At 37.5% G+C, this 22103-nt stretch overlaps 1 long non-coding RNA gene across 1 annotated transcript in view; it reads right to left on the minus strand.

Annotated features, from left to right (window-relative positions):
• LOC116585097 overlaps positions 1 to 22103 on the minus strand; it is a 147132-nt gene that overhangs the window by 863 nt on the left and 124166 nt on the right. The gene's annotated exons all lie outside the window — the stretch shown is intronic.

The raw sequence follows: 22103 nt of genomic DNA on the forward strand, positions 1-22103 counted from the left end.
TATTCATTTGACAGAGAGAGAGATCACAAGTAGGCAGAGAGGCAGGCAGAGAGAAAGGGGGAAGCGGCTCCCTGCTGAGCAGAGAACTCAATACAGGGCTCCATCCCAGAACCCTGAGACCATGACCTGAGCCGAGGCTTTAACCCACTGCACCACCCAGGAGCCCCCGGAAATTTTGTTGGTTAAATGTTTGGCAAATATTTTCTCCTTATTTATGGCTTATCCTCTACCTCTCTCTATATGAGTTATTTTTGAAAAAATGCTTAAGACAAGAAGTGGTCATGCCGTTACTTGACTTGAATGATACGAGAAGACAGATGAGAGAATGAAGATAGACACTTTATTTACCCAGGAGCAAAGATTGGGGATTCCACAATTGACTCAATGAAATGAAGCTGGTGCCACAGGACCCCTCTGTCCAAAGAAGTTAGATCCCAGAATCTCTGCAGGGGACACTTAACAATTCAGTTGCAAACGTTCCAATCTCTATCTAGAAGTTCACATTATTTAAACTGAGCTTATACATCAGTTTGTACCATCAAGGGTAGATGGCATCTAAAGTACTCCCACTTACTCTGTTCAAGTCAGAAAGTTTGATTCTGGGTACCATGCTGATTCCTCTCACCCATTATCTCTTGCATTCTTGATTGCAAATGGGCAACTGAAATTTGCTTTCTGCCCTAAACCTATAAGAATGAAGGCTCGCTTTGATCAAAGTGACCTGCTGGCCTGTGATAGGGATGTCCAGAAGAGTTGTCACGGAGGGCGTTAGGGAAGGACTGAATGTCAGACAATGAAAGAGTCAGCAATAGAGACAAATCCAGTCAAGCAGTAGTTGGCATTAGGAAGTCTAGTAATAGGGAAAGAGACCCAGCTTTAGGAATTGAGAATTGGGGCAAGATCTAGAAGCTTTAGAAGCTCTAGGCAAGATAGTCATGCAATTCTTTAAATATTAATTAAGCACCTTCTAGGCTCCCTTGTAGAAGCTTGGGATATAGCAGTGACCAAGCCATTTAAAGTCTGTGCCTTTGTGGAGTTGACAGATTTTCAAGGAGATAAAGATAATAATATGACAAAACAAAACAATTTCAGATAGTAGTAAATACTATAAAGAAATTAAAACAAGGTAATACATTAATAGAAGGTGACTGGGAGTTAAGCGAAAGATACTTGAAACAGGTTTATCTCACCTTGCCTCTCTGAGGAGATGCTATGTGATGCCTTAAAGATAAGAAGAAACCAATCGGGGGAAGAATTGTCAAAGAAGAGCCCAGGTGAAGATACCATCAGGTGCAAAAGCCCTGAGGCAGAAACAAGCCAGAAAGGTTAAAGAAGCAGAAGTCACTGGCATGGAAAGAGTGGGGTGTCAGAAGCTGAGGTCAGAGAAGTAGACAGGGTCAGATTCTGATCACTGAAGCCTTTTGGAGGACATGGGAAGGAGTTTGAATTTTTCTCTAAGTAAAAGAGCTTTCGGAGGATTTTGAATAATGGAGGTGATAAGATTTATATTTGAAAAAGATTACCCTGGCTTCAATGGTGAGCGGGTTCTTGAGGACCCAAGTAGATGCAGGCAGAGTGACCAGGTGGCAGGACACTGCAGAAGTCCATACGAGAGCCATAAAAGGGGATAAAGGACTAATACTTGCTACAACCCGGATGAACCTTGAAAATGTTTTGCTAAGTCAAAGCAGCCAGTCACAAAAGGCCACGTGTTGTATGAGGCAGCTCCACAGAAGCAGAAAACAAATGACTGGTTTCCAGGGGCTGGGGAGAGACAGAAAATGGTGGCTAATAAGTAAGGGGGGTTCCTTTTAGGGTGATGAAAATTTTCTGGAATTGGACAATGGTGGTGGCTGCACAGTGTTGTAAATACTAAAAACCATTGAATTCCATACATGAAGAGGGTACATTTTATGGTATGTGAATTATACCTCAATTTTCAAAGAAGAAAGAAATCCAGATCAGATACGATGATGGTGACCTGTTGGACTAGATGATGGCAGTCTTTGCTAAAAATTTAGCACAGGAAAATTTTATCTGTTTTTGGCATGAAATATCCGAAATTTGTTATTTAATTCCTGGGTCATCTTTGTTTAAAAAATATTTTTATTTATTTATTTAATAGAGAGATGTAGAGAGAGCACAAATAGACAGAGGAGCAGGTAGAGGGAGAAGGAGAAGCATGCTCCTCGCTGAGCAGGGAGCCTGATGCGGGGCTCGGTCCCAGAACCCCGGGGTCATGACCTGAGCCGAAGGCAGACACTTAACCGACTGAGCCACCCAGGCACCCCTAATTCCTGGATGTTCTTGGCAACTATGAGATCCTCCTCTCCCACTTTTTGAAGACATTCACTTAAGCCATGTTTGCACCAATGCTGTGCTATAGTCACTAGCTTTGATTTTTTTTTTTTTTTTTTCAGGTCAGGAAATACTTCATTTACACCCAGATGGAGAACCTTTGTTTTATGGTCACTTTGATATAACCGTTAACTATGAATATTGTCATTATCTAAAACATGGAAAGTAGATTCTATTTGTGAAATAATAACAGCTTGAATATTTTATAGGATGTTCGTTCGTTCACTCATTTGTTCATTCATTCAGTGAGCATTTATTAAATCAGTGTCAGCTATAAGAGTTATAGACTCACAAAATGCTGAAAAGTCTGTCTTGTTTTGCCTTCTCTAAGACCACTTATCTAAGACCACCTATCATCCATCTTCTTTACTTCCTGTTACTTGCTGCCTGTACTCATGTAGGACGAACCTTTGTCTATGAATTTTCCCAGCACAGTCTAGGGAAGGTTAACATGCAGACTGAAAGCAGCACAGGTTTATCTCCAAGTCTTTAGAGATAAATTCCTTTCGAGAAAAGTAATAAGAGAATTTTTTTAAAGGCAAAAGTCAATAACTTTTTGCAGTCACATCAATGCCCACAGGGCTAGATTTTTTCACATGATAGATGTTCTGAGGGCAAAGCCATTACAGAAAAGCAGCACTGTTACTGCTAATTTGAAACATGATGATAAAAAAAAATTCAATCAGTTGATGGCAGAATCTCTTCGTTGTTCCTTAAATTGCAATTAAAATATTAATACATACTAATGAAAGATTTATTAGATTTTCTTGACATATTTATGAATCGCATCAGGGCAAAGCTGGCAGAAAAACAAACACTTCCAGACATATGAGGTTTTATAAAAACAGAATCTACAATTAAATGATAGCTATAAAAATAAAAGGGCAGATAAAGTAAATTTTATTATTTCTATATAGTAAACTGTAAAACCAGTTTTTAATCACCAGATGGTTTTCAATCTATTTAAAAATGAATTAAAACATTATAATGTTTTCTAAAGATGTCTGGTACTTATGAAAAAATACATAATTTCCTTACATAGACATGTACAAATAAAAAATCTTATTGCATTTGGTCAAAGGTAATTGAAAGAAAGAGAAGAAAATGGTATAAGTTGATAATTTTGATGTTAAAATAATCAAAAGAGACCTGGAGTAAGTTTCTGAATATAAAAATTAGTGACATTTCAGTTAGTCTCATAAAAGGAGTAATCACTACTCATTTTATCTCTAGTGTCTCAAATACTTTTAGCTCTGATTTTTTAAGTGGACTATGCAGATACAAAATGCTGCAAGTTGTATATATATGTATGTCATACTGCTCTAAGTTAAATACTAGTTGATATTATTTTAAGAAATTTCTGAAAAGAATAAAATTAGCCGATGCTGTCTCTTTGTTCATTTGTAATCAAATCCCTTTCTTTCAAAAATGAACCACAGGTTCTTTCTCTATGTTTTCATCCATTAGTAAATTTTCAGATATAAGCTCCTTTCAGTCTTACTGAGTTTCAACCCTAATTGAAGAGTTTTTAAACAGCTTAGGGGGAAAAGCAGAAATAGACAAGATAATAGATTTACTTCTTAGAGAAAATTGAAAAATAAAGTGAAGACAATGATTGCCTTAACGGAGTAGGTTTCCAAGCAGGTCACCCTGGTATTCTCTGTCATCGATATGTTTAATGTCTGTTGGTTCAACTGCCAACAGTTGATCTGTAGCAATTGTCATTGGTCAATCAAAATCAACCTGAACTACTTTTTCTCACCCTTCTATCTCCTTGTACTTTCATTCTCTTAAAAATATATCAAGGAATTGCCTCCAACTCCTGTCCTATCTACCACATCATAATTCTATACTGGACAAAGCACTGGAGACAGATATAATGCTGCCTAATTGACAATGCCTTCCTTCTCTGATCATTTGATAATAAATAGCACTCTTCTACTTCTCAGCCCTTCCTACCTCCTTTACACAGCTTGACTTTTCCTCCTTAGCACTTACTACCACACGACCACCTGGTAAACCTTACTAGATAACTCTGTCAATATAGTTGCTGTTTTGTTTATGATCTGTCTCCCTCTATGGAAAAGACATCTCCAAGTCGGGATTTTAATCTTTATCAGTTAAAAGACACATATTTTGGGGCATCTGGGTGGCTCAGTTGGTTAAGCATCCAACTTTTGATTTCAGTTCAGATCTGGATCTCAGGGTCATGAGTTTAAGCTCCATGTGGGGTGTGGCTTATTTGAAAAAAAAAAAAGCAGACTTATTTTATATTCACTTCCATATTATTCTATTGTCTCTTGTTCTTGGTGTTGTTAAGAGTTCTTGGCACATAGTGGGCACTAAAATTATATTTATATACACACACACATATATATATACAATACACATATGTGTGTATATATATGAATTAGGGAATAATATAATTTGTAAAATTTTTATTTATATTATATAATCTTTAAGCATATATATCACTCTGTAAATGATGATACACCCTTAAATCATAGGGGAATAATGAAGAGATCCTTCACTGTGTAAAGCATGGTTTAGAATCTTCGGGGTTCTGTTTCCTATTTTCTTCTACTCAGTTTGGGAGACTTCAGAACCCAGAATTTTTTTTAAGTCAATAAACATATGGTAGAAAATAAAAATAAATGCAGAAATCTTGTTTGGCACTGGGACGATCTCTCCAGAAGAGCAGGAATTCTTGGAGGCAGTAAGACCTCGGGACTGAGAACCAGAGCAGTACAGCTGGACTACCTGGCTTTGAGTCATGGCCACACCACCACCAGCTGGAAGACCTGGGATGATAACTGACCTTTGAAAGGTCCAGCTTTGGGCACCTGGGTGGCTCAGTGGGTTAAGCCTCTGCCTTCGGCTCGGGTCATGATCTCAGGGTCCTGGGATCGAGTCCCGCATCGGGCTCTCTGCTTGGCGGGGAGCCTGCTTCCATCTCTCTCTCTCTCTCTGCCTGCCTCTCCATCTGCTTGTGGTATCTCTCTGTCAAATAAATAAATAAAATCTTTTTTTTTTTTTAAAGAAAGGTCCAGCTTTTATGATTCATAAGAGTATAATTTTTTGCCCGCATGACATACCTTCCTTTGGAAGACCAGCACTTCCCTCTTTTGTAAGACTCATACAAGTCAAGGGACAATCCCTGGACTGGCACAGGGGCTATGGCAAAGGCTTTCTTTTTCTCTGGGAGTCTGACATGTACAGATCATGGAAGCTACAGGGAGAGGGGCTCTCTTAGAACAATACCAAGTCGTGATGAGAAATGAAGAGAGAAAACAAGAGAGAAGAGATAGAAATTGTTCTATGTGCTGACATTCAGTCATGCCTGAAGAAAGGTTCATCCTTTGGCTTTCAGAATGAGGCAAGTCAAAATTTTCCATCTTTCTTTTAAGTTGGGTGTCTAAAAATTTCAATAGCGACTGGCACAAAATAAGTGCACCATAAGTTTTACTGCGTTGGTGATGGTAAGCAAGTGGAGGAGAAAGAGATGCCTTCAAATAGAACAGAGGGTTTTGAAAACTTCTGAGGTTTTTCTCCATTTAAAAAGAAAGTTCACCATGAAGGGTGGTAAAAGACCATGGTCTTTTACCATCCAGACTTCTCACAATAAACACAGGACTCAAGCCCCCATAATGTTTTTAAACTTTCTATTTTGAAATAACTAGAGATTCACAAGAAGTTTTTGTTACAAAAAAGTATACGGACAGGTCCTATGTGTTCTTTATTTAGTTTTCCCCAAAGGCAACATCTTGCATAACTATAGGACAATATTAAAATTAGGAAAGTGGGGCGCCTGGGTGGCTCAGTCCTTAAGTGTCTGCCTTTAGTTCAAGTCATGATCCCAGAGTCCTGGGATCGAGCCCTGTGTTGGGCTCCCCGCCCAGCGGGAAGCCTCCTTCTCCCTTTCCCACTCTCATTTTCTCTCTCTCTGTCAAATAAGTCTATTTAAGAAAACAAAAAACTAACTAAATAAATAATAAAATAAAATCAGGAGGGGCACCTGGGTGGCTCAGCAGGTTAAGCCTCTGTCTTCGGCTCAGGTCATGATCTCAGGGTCCTGAGATCAAGCCCAACATCGGGCTCTCTGCTCAGCAGAGAACCTGCTTCCCCCCGTCTCTCTGCCTGCCTCTCTGCCTACTTGTGATCTCTCTGTCAAATAAATAAATAAGATATTTTAAAAAATAAAATAAAATCAGGAAAGTGACATTAATACAGTCCTTAGGACTTATTCAGATACTCTCTTTTATGTGTGTGTGTGTGTGTAGTTCTATACAATTTTATCAAATGTATTAATTCTTTTTTCTTTTTAAGATTTTATTTATTTATTTGACAGAGAGAGAGACAGTGAGAGAGGGAAGACAAGCAGGGGGAGTGGGAGAGGGAGAAGCAGTCTTCCTGAGGAGTAGGGAGCCTGATGCAGAGCTCAGTCCCCAAGACCCTGGGATCATAACCTGAGCAGAAGGCAGACACATAATGACTGAGCCACCCAGGAGCCCCCAGTTGCATAAATTCTTATAACCACCACCAGAATCAAGACATAACAATTCCATCACCACAAAGCTCCCAATGCTACCTCTGTATAGTCACACCCAGCCCCCACATCCTCATTCTAAATCCTAGCAACCATCTGTTCTTCCTTTATATTATTATTTTAAACATGTTATATAAGTGGAATCATATAGTATGTTACCTTTGGAGAATGGCTTTTTAAAAACTCAATAATTCCCTTCGGATCCTTCCAAGTTGTATCCTTAGTATGTTCCTTGTATTATATTCTGTTTAGCCATTCAACCATTGAAAGGTAGCCAGGTTTTGGTTATTATAAACAAAGCTGCGATGAACATTTATGTACAAGTATTTGTGTTGACTTAACTTTTCACTTCTCTGAGATAAATGCCCAAGAATGCAGTTTCTGGGTCATATGGTAAGAGCTTATTTAATTTTTGTAAGAGATTGACAAACTATTTTCTAGAATAGCTGTATCATATTACTTTCCCATCAGCAGTGGGTGATAAAATTTCTCTGTATCCTTTCTAGCATTTGTTGTTATCATTATGTTTTATTTTAGCTATGCTGATGGTGTATAATGATATCTTCTTGTGGTTTAAATGTGCACTTCCCTAAGAGATATTGATGTTGGGCATTTTTTCATTTGCCTATTTGCCATCTGTATGTTCTCGTCAATGAAATGTATGTTCATGTTTCTTGCTCCTTTTTTGTTGTTGTTGTTGTTACTGGGTTTTAAGTGTTCTTTATACACTCTAGATACAGGGTCTTATGTTGAATACATGATTCACAAATATTTTCTTTCAGTCTGTAGCTTGCTTTTCATCATCTTCACAAGATCTTTTACAGAGCAAAAGTTACAATTTTTTTAAAAAAATTTATTTTAAGTAAACTCCATACCATACACGGGGCTCAAACTCACAACCCTTAGATCAAGAGTTGCATGTTCTACTGACTATGCCAGCCAGCTGCCCCACAAAGGTTTTAATTTTGATGAGGTCCAGTTTATCCCATTTTCCCCTTTATGGATCATGCTTTTGGTGTCACATCTGAAAGGAAGTTTTTCACCCACTCTAGGTTCTGAATGTTTTCACTATGTTTTTTTCCTAAAAGTTTTATAGTGTTATGTTTTACATTTAAGTCTGTGATTAATTTTAAATTAAATTTTACATAAGGTGTAAGGTTTAAGTCAAGGTTTTGTCCAATTAGATGGACGGAGAGATGTCCAATTGTTCCTGCACCATCTTTTGAAAAGGCTTTCATAACCTTTTATTTTTTAATAGATTTTATTTATCTGTTTGAGATAGAGAGAGTCAGAGAGCACATGAGCTTGGGAGTAGGCAGAGGGAAAGAGAGAAGCAGACTGAGAGAGAGTCCAAGAGAGCCCAACCCCCGGCTTAATCCCAGAACTCTAGGATCATGACCTGAGCCAAAAGTAGATGCTTAACTGACTGAGCCACCCACGCACCCAGCTCTTGTAAACTCTTGAAAACATTAGGTTACTTTCTAATGTGTTTTCATCCTTTTGGTATTTTCAAAGCTATTTAGAAAGTAGGATAGCCACTTTTATTCAAAAGTCACTTCTGGATAATCTTGTTTGTGTTGATTTGATTTTACTGTAGTTTCTGAAAGTCCTTTTTGTTGACAGATCAATTGCATCTCGTTACATTTCAGGAAAAGGAACAGCAGCACCCTCCCCCCTCATCCTCTCTCCTCCTGCCCCACAAGAGCATACTTAGAAAAGGTATGACCTTTTCCAAACCGAGAAAAATTGCTGCTTGTAAAAGTAATACCCGAATCTCAAGGTTCCCATCATTTAACATTGTTTCTTCTTCCTCCACAAAACCTGGCATTTACATGGAAGTTAATGAGATTGCAGAAACATCAATGCTTCAAGTGCTACATGGAAACTATTTTCAAACAACCCATGTATGCAGCAAGTCAGCTGACAATAGGAAATCAAAACATATGCTGGGACATGACTTCATTTATAAGAAAACATACTCAGTTGAGAATCTGAAAATGTCAAAAGAAAGACCTGCACATTCATTCTTTCTGCTAACTGGAAAACTACTGGAAAGTGAATATGGGCCTGTGTATAGAAAATTTCAGTATCTTTTCCCCTGAAACCAACACAAAGACCTTTGCAGTCCTTGGGAAAATTTCAGTAGGTTTGCATATACCCTAGAGAAAGAAATCAATCCATCCAAAGACAGGTGACTGTACATAATGCTGCTGCACACATATATATCCTTTTGCTAATTACCTCTTCGATATGACCATGATAGAGTAGTATCAGATAGTATGCTTGGGGCTTTGAAATTCAATATGGTTGCATTCCTATGATTTATGGCTACAAATCTGACCATTTTTTCAGGAACATATGCCTGTGGAAGGATAATAATAATAATTATTAATATATATAAATGTAATTTATATATATAATATTATTATAGATACTGTATTATATATATAATTTCACAGAGGAAGAGGTAGTTGCATAAAAAGATAAAAAGAAATAAACCAAAAGGGTAATTATGGTTGTTTTTATTTTCTCTCATTTTCATATATTGTACAATGGGGTTAAATTACTTTTTCTAATTAGAAAAACATGTACATATTATAAGATTATCAAGCTACATACCCTGAGCACTTTGGGTTTTTGGTTTTGGGGTTTTTAAAAAATTTTATTTATTTGACAGAGAAAGAGAAAGAGAGCGCACGTGCAGGAGGAGTGGCCGGCTGAGGGAGGGAGGAGAAGCAGGCTCCCCACTGAGCAGAGAGCCCGACCTGTGGGGCTTCATCTCAGGGTCCTGGGATCATGACCCAAGGGGAAGGCAGACACTTAGCCACTGAGCCACCCAGACACCCTTGCACTGAACACTGTGAATTTTCTTATATATAATTTCCCCAAAAGGAAAAAGGTACTAAAAATAGAGTAAATGAAATGTATGTGCAAAACACACTACCAATAAATCAACTTTGTTGTATTTCTTTTTCTTTTTAAGATATATCTTGAAGTAATTTCTATACCCAATGTGGGGCTTGAACTTACAACCCTGAGATCAAGAGTCTCATACTCCTGCCAGGCACCCCTTGTTATTTTTCTTGAGGCAAAAAAAAAAGACTTGAGAGACAAACCAATTAAAGGCAATGTGTGGAATTTGTTTAATACTAATTTAAACAAATCACATATATATAAATAAACAATTAGGGGATTTGAAACTAGATATTTGGTAGTATTAAGGAATTGTTGTTATACTTCTAATGCACATATAATTTACATGCAACAGAACATACAGATCTTAAGTGCTCAGTATGTCAAGCTTTAACAGTTGTATCCCCTTTAATAATTTGGTATCTACCACCCAAAACAAGATGTAGATGTAGAACATTCTCATGACCCCAGAAAGTTCTCTTCTGTTCCTTTCCAGTTAATAGTCACCCACTCTTACCAATTTCTGGCTCCTAACACCACTGACTAATTTTGCCTATTAAACTTCATATATAAGGAATCATGCATGAATATACTCTTCTCCATCTGGCTTTTTTTTTTTTTAACAAAACATTAGATTCACCCATTCTGAGTGTACAGTTGAGTGACTTTTAGTAAATTTACCCAGATGAGCAATTATATAATCTAGTTTTAGAATATTTTCATCATCTCAGTAAGATGTTCATGTTCATTTTCGAGTAATGCCCAAACCCACACCCAAGCCAGGCAACTCCTAATTTATTTTCTCTCTTCACACATTTGCCCTTTCTGGAAAATCCGTATAAATTGTCTCCTATAATATGCAGCCCTTTGTATATGGCTACCTTCGCTTAGCACACTATCTTTGAATCTCATTAATATTATAGTATAGCATTCCCTTTTATTGACTAAATAATATTCCATTGTGTGGATATACTTTATTTTGTTTGCCCATTCATTTTTTTCAATCCATTCATTTGTTGATGAGCATTTTGGGTTGTTTCCGTTTTTTGACTAGCATGAAAAATGCTGCGATGAATACTCATTGGTAAGCCTTTGTTTTCACATATGTTTTCATTTATCTTGGGTAGAAAAGTAGAAGATGAATTATTGGCTCATATGCTAAAATTATGTTCAATTTTTTAAGAAACAGTCAAACTGTTTTCCAAAGTAGTTACATAATTTTACATTCCCACCAGCAACTTATGAGTGTTTTAGTTCCTTCATATCCTTGCCAACATTTGTTATTGTCTTTTTGATTACAGCCATTCTAGTGGGCACTTTGATTATCCCAGAAGCATGGAAAACTACTTAAAAACACTGTAACCAAATTGTATTAAATCATTAGCATTATTTTCAATCTCTTCAAGAGAATAAATAACTTGCCCAGATAATAGGTGAATAAATGAGAAAGAAACATTATCTTTGGATATAGACTTCTAATGTATTATTTTTGTTCTCATTTATTAGAAACTAGTTTTTATATTTATTAGTGATACCACAACTGCTAACTATCAGCATTCTCATCTATAATGGTTGCCATTTTTAAAAACCACAGTAAGGACCCTCCAGAAAGGACATCATCTAGATCCAGTCACACAAGATAACTGATCATTTTTATTAGATCAGAGGACAGTCCAGAGAAAATAGTTCATTCTAAGTGTCATCTCTCAGCATTATTAACATTCTCTTGGGAAGAGAGAAGGGTCCACTTGCCTGTCAGGAGCTTTAATAGCAGACTTTCATTTCCAGGCACACATAGTACTCATTTAAAACTTATAAAGATATCAAGTGGATAATGTCTCTTTTCTTCCCAAGGCTTGATTGATTATTTAATTCTGTGACTTTCTACTTTGTGAAGATAGGATTTCGGGAGAGTCATTTTAATTCCCTAAGTCTGAAATAGAATTGAAGTGTTGCTTTTTTCATTATTAATTTCAAAATCTTGAAATTCGTTTGACTCATTTTTTAAAAATCTTATCTACAAAAAATGACACACTCCAGGCATCCTGGATTATTTAATTTTATCCTGTACAACTCTAGATTTATGACTTGTACTTAAGCTCAGCTGAATTGTAAGTGATTATGGTAAATGTAAATGGCTCTAGACAGTCCCCAAATCCTGTGTCTCCTTAAATGAAGGATTCTTAAACATCACAAAAGCACCTGAAATTATATACCGGTCATGCGTTATATTAAAAATAACAACATCCGCGAAATGTCTATTTCCAGAAGCTTTTTTTGTTTATGAATAAGCTTCCTGAAGATTTAAGTATCTAAATTTCCCTTGATTTGGTAATCATGATCTAAAAATTATTTACTATTTTTCCCTCAATCTCTTGGGGGAACTTTTAAGTTCATAGTATTGAATTACTACATGTAAATGATTGTTCTTTTCAAAACTTTCCATACTTTTTTTTTTTTTTAAGTAAAGACCCTCAAAAGCACTTTCTTTTCATGGTACCAAAAGTTCCAGCTGGGACACCTCGGTGGCTCAGTTGGGTAAACTTGTGACTCTTGGTTTCAGCTCGGGTCATGACCTCAGGGTCATGAAATCGAGCCCCACGTCGGGCTGTGTGTGTGGAGCCTGCTTAAGATTCTCTCTCTCTACCCCTCCATTCACATGTACTTTCTCTCTCAAAATAAAATAAAACATTTTTTAAAAGTCCTAGTTAAGCCTCACATTTTATTTTCATATTTGGACATTTCTCATGGATGTGTCATGCCTGAGGCAAGTTTCAGCTACATATAAAGAATAAAGCATGTCTCCACTTAAATGATTAAGAGATGTTGTATGTGAAATTGCAAAATAAACCAACAATAGTAATTTTTGTTCCAACTGCTTTTTTGAATATTCATTTTTTATAAGCTCTATTTTGACTGTCTCACTACTTGCAAGTGACAAAAGATTAGCTAGTGGATAAGCAATGGGTTCACTAAAAAATAGACTGACTTTTGTTAGGGAATTATCTAGTGAGATTCACAAGTTTGTAATTTTATAAGATCTCAAGATAGATCCTGTGGAATGTTGAGGGTCCACAGAGTTACTATGAACGTTTTATAGATGAGAAAAATGAAGTTCAGGGAAATTAAGTGATTTTCTCAAGTCTGATTCAAACAGGTCTGTCTAACAAAACAAACAAACAAAAAAACCTGTTTCCTTTCCGCCGTATGTGAGGCTTTAAGCACTGAAACTGAGCAAACATTCTGGGCGTAGGTGATATTTGCCATTTTTAATTCAAGTTTGAGCTATACAATGAAAATAATGGAAGAGTCCACAAACTCATAACTGCAATTTTAAAATCCAAAAAGCCCCAAGCTAGGTTTCATAACTCATTTGGCAGTGAAACCTAATATAAGCTAAATTAATTTGGTAGCAAAACTTGGCCTGAAATGTAAATACTACTCATAGCCATTTATTTATATCATTTATATCATTTAGTGTGAATTTTCAACATTTTGTAGCATATATATTTATTTGTTCATTACAGGATTCTTTCCAAGACCAAATGGCAGTTGTTTTGTAATATACTGTAAATATATGGTATTACTTTTCAAAAGTCTAAAAAATTTTGAACTGACACACATCTAGCTCCATGGGTTTTAGACAAGGAATTATAGACCTTAACAATGAATAATAATAATAATAATAGCAACAACAACGATAGTAAAGTTCTATAGTTTTATCTAACCTTATGGGTTGTTTTTTTTTTTTAAGATTTTATTTATTTTTTAAGGAATCTCTACATCCATCATGGAACTCACACTTACAGTCCTGAGATCAAAAGTCTCTTGCTCTACTGACTGAGCCAGCCAGGTATCCCTCACCTTATGCTTTTTACAAAATGATTATATATACATATATATGTATGTATATGTATGATTATATATACATACATATTATATATAATTGTTATATATACAATTACATATAGCATTTGTCGTCATAATGCAAATATTTTCTATTTTCTTTTTTAAAAAATTTTTAAAGATTTCATTTATTTATTTGTCAGAGAGAGAGAGGCACAAGCAGAGGGAGTGGCAGGCAGAGCAGGCAAAGGGAGAAGCAGGCTCCCCCCTGAGCAGGGAGCCTGATGTGGGGCTGGATCCCAGGACCCTGAGACCATGACCTGAGCTGAAGGCAGAGGCTTAACCCACTGAGCCACCCAGGTGTCCCCTTCCTAACTTCTTTAAATAGGTTTGCCCTGTTTACCTATTCAGAAAGAAGGAAAGCATGACTAAACTCTTGACTTCATGATGTCTTTTGGATAAATGTATATCTGACATCAAACTGAGTTTTAACTTCTTAAATAGGAAATTAGTTCAAACAGAAATAGAGAATGCTATTTTGTATATATGAGTGCCTGTGTCTGTATTTCTTCTTTCTGAGCTTTTCTTAAATCTAGGCCTCTCTGGTGATTTGATTTAAATAGGGATGGCATTAAATTTTTATTTTGTTGTCTTAATACAATCAGACTACTGTAATAAATTAAGGGCCTTAGTGACCAGTATTATGATTCCAGCAGATACTAAGAAAATGACAGGTCATAATTGTCATATAAGTATAAAAAGTGTTTGTCTCATAGATTATGGATGATCAGTTGTACATATTTAATCAAGGTATTTCTTTACTCTCTAGAAAATTTTAAATTTAAATCAAGTTTTCAAATATTAGCTATTTTCTAGATCAGTAGTTTTTCAATCTCCTTTTTCCGCCTCAGAACACATTGAGGATACAGCATATTCCCTTCAGTAACAGCAACTCATAAAATAAATTATTATTTATATAACCAGCCACCATTCCCGTGCATGGGGTCCAGCAGAACGAGACAGTGTATCACTTTGAGTTTTAACAACCATCCAACACATTTCATATATTTCCTTTCCAGTGGTCCAGATGCTTACTTCCTACCGCTTGCACTTTGCTGGCCGAGGTTGCAGGCCCAGAGGGAAGGGAATTTAGAAAGGACAACGGGAGAGGTAGGGCATAAATATCAGCTGTAGCCTTGAGACCATTTGCAGCAGTAGTCACTGTAGTTTGTTCCATTAACCTTCCTAACTGAATCTTTTTTTTAAAATATTTTATTTATTCATTTAACAGACAGAGTCACAAGTAGGCAGAGAGGCAGGCAGAGAGAGAGAGAGAAGGAAGCAGACTCCCTGCTGAGCAGAGAGCCCGATGTGGGGCTCGATCCCAGGACCCTGAGATCATGACTCAAGCTGAAGGCAGAGGCTTAACCCACTGAGCCACCCAGGCACCCCCTAACTGAATCTTTTATAAAGATTGTGGCCAACCACTGTCTTTTATAAAGATCGTGGCCAACCACTATCTGAGGCTTCTGGACCGGACTTAATACAGGGAAACAACTGGATCTTGTGGCACAAGGGGTGGACTGAAATAAACAGCTCTTATGCTTCCTGTGCTTTCTGCCATCGTTTACTCCAGCCATTGCCATGGCAACCAGCTTAGCACGGCTCTGACAACACCCTGCCTAGGCTTTGCTAACTCCCTCCTGCTTTCTGTTCTGGAGACTTTTTGATGCCTCAGGGTGACACGTACTCAGGAGTTTACAATCTAAGTGATCAAAATTTAAAGGAGCCAATATCCTTCTGAAAAGAAAATCACTGATGGGGTGCAGGGTGGATAAATATTCCCACCATGTTTTAGGAAGACAGTTCTGGGAGGTATCTCGTAGCTCCTCGGAATGTCCCAGGAACAAGCCATAGACAATTACAGTGATGATCAACACAATAATATATACTTTATTTCCTTCTTTCTATTCTGTTTTCTGGATCACCTCCCAAATAAACTTTCTCATGGGGAGATCCAGGATTAGTCCTGCCTATTCCGTGTTCTGTCAATGGTTCCTAAGACCACACTCGGGCTTGGTGATTTGCAAAAAAGGCTCAACAGAACTCAGAAGAACTGTTAGCCCATGGTTACAGTTATTACAGTGAGAGGCTAGAGAGTAAAATCAGCAAATGAGAAAGGTGCATGGGACAAAGTCCAGGAGAAACCAGACACAAGTTTTCAGGTGTTTCCTCCTAATGGGGTTACATGGGGATGAACTTCATTCTCTATGCAATGATAGAGGACAACACATGTGAAGTGTTGCCAGCTAGAGAAACTCACTAAGGCCTTAGCATCCAGGATTATTACTGGAAATCTAACATGTAGGCATGCAGTGCTCACATGACAAACCGTAACTACTCAGACTGCAGCTCCCCAGAGGTCAAACTGATACAACATCGTCCAGGGCCTCAAGCATACAAAAACATGCTTAAGAGGCCAGGATATTCTAAAGGCTCAGAGATTATCACCCAGGAGTTAACCCAGGGCCAGTCCTATAAAAACAGGCTTTCTTTGAAATGTACAGAGTGTGAGCAAGCCAGACCTGCTGAGTTAACCCTTACTGCACACATTTTATTTCCCTCACTAGCGCACTAGAGCATAAGGTCCTCAAAGAAAAAAATCATACATCTATTTATGTAGATAGATATTGATATATATGCATATGTATATATTGTTCCCCCAAGTGAGTACAAACTTTGTGGTCCCTTTGATCAGAGCAAATTAGCATTCCTGAATTCCTGGATCTAGTTTTCTCCCAAGAACATGTTTTAGTCTGAGATTTTAAAAACCATTCTGGGGCTGCTGTATTAAAATTGTTTGACCTCCATGTTGACTACATGCAATATTATTCACCTCCACCAAAAGCTCAAGGGCTCCCACTCTTGTTGATCCCCTACTCCCAAGTCTGAATCAGGGTCAACGGCAAGTTTATTTTATTAGATCACAATGCCAAGGGAGAATTTCATTTTTAATGTAGAGGGATGAAAGTCTAACCTTTCCCAGAATCATATCTTTTTGAATCTTTCTTTTTGGCTCTCTTCTACCATGAACCACAAACCAGTTAAATTAGAACATCTGGAGGTGGGGACAAGGATCCCATGACTGTAATGTGCAGTTGGGACTGAGAACTACTAATGCAGAGAGTCAAGATTTGGGTGGGGGCTCAGGCAGTCAGGTGCAGAAGAATCCTTTTGACTTACTTAGATGCAAGCAGTTACAGCCTGGTTCTCACTCAAAGTTGGGTCAGTAGTATAGGCTTCACCTGGGTGTTTGTTAGAAATGCAGCATCTCAGGCCCAAACAGCTATCTCAGGCCCTACTCAAAATCTACGTTTAAAAAAATTTTTATTTATTTTTTAAATTTGTTTTCAGTGTTCCAGAATTCATTGTGTATGCACCACACCCAGTGTTTCACGCAATACGTGCCCTCCATAATACCCACCACCAGTCTCACCCAACCTCCCACCCCCTGCCCCTCCAGAACCCTCAGATTGTTTTTCAGAGTCCATAGTCTCTCATCGTTTGTCTCCCACTCCAATTTCCCCCAACTTCTCCTCTCCATCTCTCCATGTCCTCCATGTTATTTCTTATGCTCCACAAATAAGTGAAACCATATGATAATTGACTCTCTCTGCTTGACTTATTTCACTCAGCATAATCTCTTCCAGTCTCGTCCATGTTGCTACAAAAGTTGGGTATTCGTATTCATCCTTTCTGATAGAGGCATCATACTCCATACTATATATGGACCACATCTTCCTTATCCATTCATCCATTGAAGGGCATCTTGGTTCTTTCCACAGTTTGGCGACTGTGGCCATTGCTGCTATGAACATTGGGGTACAGATGGCCCTTCTTTTCACTACATCTGTATCTTTGGGGTAAATACCCAGTAGTACAATTGCAGGGTCCACCGGCATTTTTCAAAGAGCTGGAGAAAACAATCCTAAAATTTGTATGGAATCAGAAGAGACCCCAAATTGCTAAGGAAATGTTGAAAAAGAAAAACAAAACTGGGGGCATCATGTTACCTGATTTCAAGCTTTACTACAAAGCTGTGATCACCAAGACAGCATGGTACTGGCACAAAAACAACCACATAGACCAGTGCACCAAAGTAGAGAGCCCAGATATGGACCCTCAACTCTATGGTCAAATAATCTTTAACAAAGCAGGAAAAAAATATACAGTGGAAAAAAGACAGTCTCTTCAATAAATGGTGCTGGGAAAATTGGACAGAATCTACATTTTAACAAGACATTTGGATGACTTATTTGTATATTTTCATAAGCAGTGACCTAGGCAATAGAATTTCTCCTTGTACTCTAGGGCTCCATGTTAGGATTAGTGACCAAATATCTGGCTGTTAATTGTTCCTTGGCATGGCACATTTCTTTCTTATAGATGATTGGTGAGGGATGAAATCAGGTTCTTGTTATTCCATTTCACTCAGTCTATCATCTTTACTTAAGTTATTTGCAATGGGTAAAGAGAGGAATGAAAAGGTGCCAGAATTGATTCCATCAACAACATCAATTTATATAACAAGAAGATATGTTAACAGTGGCCTTTCACTATACTCAAGTAGTTTGTTTTCTTACAAAGTAGAGATAATAAGGTTTCAGGGAATTGGCTGAAAAATCTTCTGTGACTTTTAATGAATGGAATTTAGGAAAAGAGAGGTCAGTAACCAATATCCTATGGTCATTACCCTTGGGCACTAAGCTATTAAACGGTAGTCTCGTGCCAGACCTAGACCGTCCTAAAGGCGTTTCAGACAAATCTGCTTATCTCAGGTTCTCCCAGCTGACCATTCTTGTCTCTGGACCATTCATCTGGCAGCCGCCTTAAAGTGGGACATGAGGTTTTAAGATAATGGCTCACAAAACTCAGACCTCGATAATGATGATAATGAATCTTTTTTTTAAACACTATGTGCTAAGCACTGTTCTTTTTTTTTTTAAGATTTTATTTATTTATTTGACAGAGAGAGATCACAAGTAGGCAGAGAGGCAGGCAGAGAGAGAGGAGGAAGCAGGCTTCCTGCAGAGCAGAGAGCCTAAAGTGGGACTCGATCCCAGGACCCTGAGATCATGACCTGAGCCAAAATCAGAGGCTCAACCCACCAAGCCACCCAGGCACCCTGCTAAGCACTGTTCCAAGAGGTGTTTTGTTTTGTTTTAATGGGCTTCATGCCCAGCATAGCCCAATGCAGGGCTTGAACTACCCACCCTGAGATCAAGAGTCAGACACTAAACCAACTGAGCCACCCAGGTGGCCCCATAAGAGTTTTAAAAGGATTAACTTATTTAATCCTCACAACTGTTTGAGATACTGTTATTATTCCTTTTATTATTATATTATATTATTATATTTTATTATTTATTATTACAGGTGGGAAAAGTGAGGTACAGAGAGGTTATATGAATGGTAAAGGCAGGATTCAAGCCAAGGTGGTCCGATATCTTCTACATGAAAGAGTAGACCTCATTACATAGAGAATCAATATGGGAAAGGAAAAGAGACCATCTGACTCACTCTCTTTTGTCCATCTGGGGAGCATTCATAAGTTCTACAATCAGATGGGAGAAAAAAAAAATACTCTTTAGAATATATTTTACCTCCCAATGCAATGCCTTTAAAACTTTCATGCGAATACAAATGAGTCAAAGATCTTGTTAAAATGCAGATTTGGACTTGAGATCTAGAGTAGAGTCCAAGATTCTGAATTTCTAACAAGCTCCCAGGTAATACCGATGCTACTAGTCCAGAATACACACTTTAAGTAGCAAGGCCATAGGGTGCATAAATATTTTTTTAATGCGTAAACTCAGGCTCACCTCTTGTTAAATAGATTTTGTAAGAAGCATTTCACTCCAGAGGCCTGTGAGGCTGCTCCTATCTAATTGTTCATAGGATTTAGAAATGCTCTCCAGATGGGCAGAAGGAGAGTCAGATGGTTCCTGATGCTGTGTGTTGACAATTGTAATCTTTTTTATGCTTGTAATTTAGTATCACTGATATGTTTAGGATGGAGGTATTCCAAAGTATGTTTCTTACCTCACTGATGATAATAGTTGCTAATATTTCCTTAGTTGGTACCTAACCTACTTAATGTTTCAGATTTTATGTAAAATAATATAAACATATTAACCAAATAGGTAGTAAAGAACAGTGATTTAATTTAATTTCACTGTAGACACAAGTAAATTTTATTTTCCCTGTTATAAGGAAAATAAATGATAACAATAACAATATTTTATAACATTATTTTGAAAAAACACTGATTTAAAAAGTAGGACTACAGCATGCAGACTAAATACCATTTATTGCCTACATAGCACTAGAAAGCTCACGTTGCAAAGTAATATCCTTTTTAAATTTAAAAGTTAGTGAACATCAAAGGTATTTTTGTAATCTGATGTTTTATTAAAAAAAAAAAAAAAAGAGGGGTGCCTGGTGGCTCAGTTGGTTAAGCATCTGACTCTTGATTTCCACTCAGGTCATGATCTCAGGGTCATGTGACTGAGCCCCTAGCTGGGCTCTGTGCTGCGTGTGGAGCCTGCTTAAGATTCTCTCTTCCCCACCACCCTTCCGACCCCTACCCCGGCTTGTGCTCTCTCTCTCTCTAAAAAAGAAAAAAAAAAAAGTGAACAGGTTTCACACCAGCATATATAATATGATGTCAATAATACACACACAAGAAAAGGACAAGGATACTGAGATTATCAATAGTTATATATGGACAGAAAGTTTATGGATTATGGATTTCTATAATGTAATTTGTAGAAACTTTTTTCTACAAGGAACATATAATCAAGGAAAAATATTACATTTAATTTTAAAGAAAATAATGTGATCTAAAATCTTTTTGATTTTAGTAAGTGAAGAAAAATATGTATATTCTGGCCAGTAAGACGGACTTAGTTAACACAGCAAATCAGTACTAGAGTTTTTTTTCCCCAACAATAACTCATTGGTCATCAAACTAAAGGTTTTTAAATTGTTCTTAACAAACTCATAGCACCTCAAAATTATTTTCAAATTCCACAGTTAATTCTGTGCTGCCATATTTTGCTTTTATTATGAAGCTTGAAAATTCTCCAACACCTTAAAATTCCCTCAGGAGGAAGGGAATGTAAAGACAAACCATTAGCTGATTAACGTCTTTACTCTCCAATAGAGAGGTGTGAACATGAGATAGAAAACACTTATGTTCGGACAACTGGGTAGCTCAATCAGTTAAGCGTCTGCCTTCAGCTCAGGTCATGATCTCAGGGTTCTGGGATCAAGCCCTGTGTTGGTCTCCCTGCTCAGCCAGCAGTCTGCTTCTCCCTCTGCGTGCCACACCCCCTGTTTTGTGCTCTCTCTGTTTCTCTCAAATAAATGAACAAATAGAATCTTTAAATAAAAAGAGAGAAAATACTTATCAATTTTCTTACTTGTGAGAGTAAGGATTTTGAAGTCAATATAAAATAAATACTTGTTACATACTTATGGAAATAAGCATTGGCCCTTTCTCTGTGGGTGCTAAACATTTATTTTTTTAAATTAGAACATTTAGTCCACTTATTTAATGTAATTACTGAATATTTGTTGGGGGGGGTGTTTGGGGTGTTTTTGGAATTTACACTCTTTCCCCCCCCCCCAAATCTTTATTTAAATTCTAGTTAGTTAACATATAATGTAATATTGGTTTCAGGAGTAGAATTCATCACTTGCACAGAACACCCAATGTTTGTCATAACAAGTGCCCTCCATAATACCCATATGGGTCCAAAACATTTAAAATTGATTAAATGGGGGCACCTCAGTGGCTCAGTGGGTTAAAGCCTCTGCCTTCGGCTCAGGTCATGATCCCAGGGGCCTGGGATCGAGCCCTACATCGGGCTCTCTGCTCAGCGGGGAGCCTGCTTCCTCCTCTCTCTGCCTGCCTCTCTGCCTACTTGTGATCTCTGTCTATCAAATAAACAAATAAAATCTTAAAAAAAATTGATTAAATGAAGATTCCACTTTGTTCCAATTTTTTTTTTTTGAGAACTAGGAAGAGCCTACATTGATTTGAAAAGGTGGTCATGGGTTCTTGATCTCTTTTCAATATTTGAATACTCCTAGTAAAAACTGCTTAGGTCAAAGTCCATTTGTAGAGACAGAATTCACTCTAGCTAGATTAAGTGGAACAAGACATATTACAGGGTACTTAATGATTCATGGAATTGTTGGGAGGGCTGAAATAATAGACTTCAGTATCATCCTGGGTCATCTCCTAAGGTACCTCACAAGAACCGGGTTGTCAAGGCAGCTGCTGCCCCTGACACAATCAGGGACCTGCCTGTTGAATTGGGCAGCCTGATCCATGCTTCTGTAGTACAGTAGACACCATCCAGTAGGTACCAGA

Source organism: Mustela erminea, chromosome 2, assembly GCF_009829155.1.
Source record: "Mustela erminea isolate mMusErm1 chromosome 2, mMusErm1.Pri, whole genome shotgun sequence".
Classification (NCBI taxonomy): domain Eukaryota; kingdom Metazoa; phylum Chordata; class Mammalia; order Carnivora; family Mustelidae; genus Mustela; species Mustela erminea.